Raw genomic sequence first — 4,800 nt, forward strand, 5'->3', positions numbered from 1 at the left:
TAAAAGCTACTTTTTTTTTTTGTTATTAAACGGGGTCTAAGCCTAAGAGAGAAGGGTTACAAGGCTATAGTTTCACGAGGCACAGACATCCCATTTTGATCATCAACAAGAAGAGATCCTAACTCAACAGGTGGAATGTCCAAGAATAAAGAACATGTATCTAACTTTAAGCTGTCATTTGCTAGCCAGTTGGCACATTTGTTTCCTTCCCTGAGAGTATGTTGAAATTTAATTTTCCAGGTCCTATTTTTGAGGTTGAGAATGTCCCGAATGAGGATATTGTGATATCTTCATTCTTCTTCACCGCTGTTAATACAATCATAAGCTTCTTTCGAGTCCGTTTCAATTATCATCCTCCACATACCGAGATCCCATGCCATTTCCATTCCTTTGAGTATTTCCCAAATTTTAACATGGGCGATGTTGCCTTGCTCTTCTATTCTGGCTTCAAATCCTCCAATCCATTCTCCCTTATGATTTTTAATCAAACCCCCACATCCAGCAGCACGCTCCTCCTCCTTCCTTGCTTCATCTACATTAAATTTTACCCATCCCAAATTTGGCGGTTTCTATCTTACCAGGATAGCATACCATCTTTCATTGGATACCACTTTTTTTTTTGTCAAAAGTTTTTTTGCTTCTTTTGATCGCCTCTTTTATAACCTTGACAGCATTTGGTGGTCTGGTAAAAGGTGGATTAAAAACTTCCTTGTTTCTCCAATACCAAATCCACCAACATGTAGTAATAAATTCCTCTCGCCATTCTGTTTGAGATCCTCTTCCCATGTTATTCCTCAGATTTAAGTTGATCCAGTCTTGGAACTCCATAGAGAAGAATATAGGAATCGCACTAGGTAGAATTAGTTGAAACCAGATCCAAGTGGTTCTTGAGCAGTCCCTAAGAACATGTAAGGTTGTTTCCTCTACCTCCTTACAAAGGGGACACTTTGAATCTGAGCCGAACACTTTAACTTTTCTTACTGCTGTGAACAGTCGTCCGTGAGCAGCTCTCCATACAAAAACTTTTAGTCTCTCCTGTCCTTTCCATTTCCAAATACATTCCCAATATGTATCCCTTCCTGTTCTTTCTTGATTGGATAGTAGTTTGTATGTTAATGCCACTGTGAACTTTTCATCTGTTGACAATTTTTAACTTCCTCTATCTTTCCCATTTTCTTTTTTTGGAGACGGAAGTGTATTAATTTTATTCCACATCATCGGGCCGAAAAAATCTTGTAAAATATCCCTGTTCTAAGTGCCATTCTCTTTCACAAATTCTGCAATAGTCTTCTCTAATATGGTTTCAGGAATTTTTTTATTTGCTACTTCTCTCAATAAGCCTTTTACCTCTACGGCCCACAGTTCCTTCCAGAAGTTAACTAATTTTTCATTTCCAACAACTCAAGCAGTATTAGTACTAAAAACACCCCATATTCTAACATGCTCTTTTCAGAAGGCAGAATTCGTATTCTTAGAAATTGCTCCACTCCGTCCTAATTGATTTCGGCCATATTTGCTGTTTAAGACTTGTACCCATAGGGTAGTGGGCTCGGTGCAGATTCTCCAAATCACTTTAAGCATAAAAGCTTCATTAACTAGTTGTAGTCTTTTAAATCCCATACCTCCTTGTTGTTTCGATTGGCATAGAGTTTTCCAGCTTATGTGATGGATGCGCCTTTGGTTGCTAGTTTCTCGCCAAATAAATTTTCTTTGAGTTTTTTCAATCTCTTTACATATTCCGATGGGGATCTTGGAATGCTGCGTCTCAAAGTTGGCTATCGTGCCCAGGACTGATTTTTCTAGTGTTAGTCTTCCTGCTAGTGATAGACAGTGTGACTTTCACCTTTTTAATTTATTTTGCACCCTCTCTAACACATTCTTAAATTTGTCCTTCCCCTTTCTATGGTTAGTGAGCATCGCCCTTAGATATCTCCCTAAGCAAGCATTTTCACTATACTTACTTAGATTTGTGATAGCCCTTCTGGTTTCGTCAGACACATTTTTGAAAAAAACTATTGCAGTTTTGCTTAAATTTATCTTCAATCCTGAGGCTGTACAGAACTCGGCCAGCACCTTGCTCACGATCTTCATTTGCTCCACAGTAGCTTCTGCATACACTAACAAGTCATCTGCGAAGAGTAAATGTGATATTTGTGGACCGTTTTTGCCAACTATAATTGGGTTCCATACTTTGGTTTCAACATGATCCTCTATAATTTGTGACAACTTCTCCATGACAATGACAAACAGATAAGGCGATATCAGATCGCCTTGTCTAATGCCACGTGATGGGTGAAAAGTTTCAGTCATACCCCTATTCCATAGCACGTTATAAGTAGCAGTAGTTACACAACTCATTATCAGTCTGGTTAGAGAGCTAGGGAGATCAAATTCTTCTAAACATCTCTCCAAAAAATTTCATTACAGCCTATCGTATGCCTTTTTAAAATCGAATTTTATTGCCATAAAGCCTCTTCTTCCCTTCATCCTCTTCATGATATGATCCACTTCTTTTGCTATCAATATATTATCTTGTATTTTTCGCTTCGGCACAAAACTTACTTGATAGGGGACAATTCTGTTTTCAAGAGCTGGTTTCATCCTTTCAACAATGATTTTTGTCATGCATTTATAACTTACATTGCACAAAGTTATTGAGCGAAATTGGTTGATGAATTCGGGACTTTGGACTTTTGGAATCAGAGCTATCAAAGTATGATTGTAATCAGCCATGTTACTTGGGTTATTCTATGCTTGGGTGATGTGCTGATATAGTGAAGATTGGACTGTATCCCAATTTTTCTTGTAAAAGAGAGGTGGGAATCCGTCTACTCCAGGAGCTTTCAAAGATCCAATTCTAAATATAGCTTTTTTAATTTCCATAATGTTAGGGGGTGCTAATGCTGTTACTAATATATGCTTCTAAGGGTGGGTAGGAACAAAGAGTTTGGAGTGTGTGTGGTTCTATTTGTTCTTCTTGATATAAATTTTTGAAAAAATTCACTATTAAAGATTTTAAAGCATTTGGATCCTCTATCCATATACCATCATGTGATCTCATTTTGGTAATCTTGTTCCTTCTTCTTCTTATGATTGTTTTAGTATGAAAGTATTTTGTATTACGGTCTCCGTCTACAATCCAATTCTTCCTAGCTTTTTGCATCCAGAACACCTTCTCTCTATCTAGGACAGCTTCCAATTCCTCTCTTAAGATGAGATTGCACAAATTAGCATCAGTAAGAAGAATATCATTAAAGATATCAAGTTAAATTTAAAAATATATTATCATGAGTGTTTGGACAACTGTTGCATATTATCAAGATAAAAAAAGAAAGTATTTTCATTTCAATGTCAACAGAAATAACTAAATAAATAGTGCAATGATTAATTGATAAAGAAGGAAAATCATTCCAACATTAAAAAGAAGATATCAACTTCTATAAAAAAATATTTGATCAAATGAAGAAGGCAACAATTCGAATTAAAACTGAAACATTTTATCCTCATTCTTTATTTATTGAATGTGTTCGGATTTCTCCTTTGTTTAGAACTAAATTTTCTAAAAGTTACAAAAGACAAAGAAAGAAAGTAGTGCACACAAAAGTCAATTTTTACTTTGTCTGAGGGTTTTGATTTCGAAAAAAGTGCCAATTTATAGTACATTTGATTCTCCTTAACTAGGTTATGTTAGTACTTAGGTGAGTGACTAAGTTTAAGATAGTTTAGGTGAAGTTACAAGAGTGTAAATCTCTTAGTATCGGTGTTTGTAATAGGGGTGGCAAGCGGGGAAGCCCGTCCCGCCCCGCCCCGCTCCGCCAGAAGCCCGCTCTTTGGCAGGCTGGCATGTCCCGCCCCGCCCCGTCTAGTGAGGCGGTCCCAGAATCCTAGCCCGCCCCGCCTAACGGCGGGCTGGCGGGCCGGCGGGCTAAGCCCGCCAAATATCCTCTTTTTTTTTTTTTTTTACTTTTAACTATTATAATTTCTAAAGACATAAAAAAATTATAATTTTTATATTCACAAACATTAAAGTCTTTGTAATTATAAATATCTAATAAACATAATTATAAACCAAGTTTTCATCCAAAACATAATTATAAATATTGTTTCCAAAGCAAAATAAACATAATCCAAAACATAATTATAAATATTGTCTCTAAAACCAAATAAACATAATCCAAAACACTCAATTTTCATCTTCATTCTCTTGTAAGTTGGGTTGGGAGAAGTTAGGTTTTGGTAAAAAAAATTGTAAAAATACTCCTTACTAAAAAAATACTAAGTCCGGCGGGGAAGCCCGCCAAAGTCCGCGGTTTAAGTGGTGCGGGTTAGGCGGGCTTTTCCTATTTGGCGGTCCCAATTTTTCAGCCTAACCCACCTTTTTTGGCAGGTTACGCGAGCCGACCCGTCGGATTTAGGCCCGTTTGCCACCCCTAGTTTGTAATCCAAATTGATCATAGTAAAAATTCTACCATAGTTATAGTGAAAACTGAACGTAAATCATATTACACTTCGTAGCCAAACTAAATAGATAGTGATCTCACTCTTATTCTTTTTTACTCTCTACAATTTCAATTCTAATCTATTCTACGCTAAGAGACGAAATAAAATCAAAAATAATTTTCTAAAATTAGAATTTTGCATAATTTGTTTATTTAGTTTTAAGATTAGTTTTTTTATTCAACCCCTTTTTCAACTCACTTGAAAATCTTCTATGCTAAATAATCGGATTTTTTTTTATCTTCCGAATATCAGATTTTTTTTTTTAAAAATGACTATATATTACAACCAGTGAACCAGGTG

The sequence above is a fragment of the Arachis ipaensis genome, chromosome B05 (genome assembly GCF_000816755.2).
Source record: "Arachis ipaensis cultivar K30076 chromosome B05, Araip1.1, whole genome shotgun sequence".
NCBI lineage: Eukaryota > Viridiplantae > Streptophyta > Magnoliopsida > Fabales > Fabaceae > Arachis > Arachis ipaensis.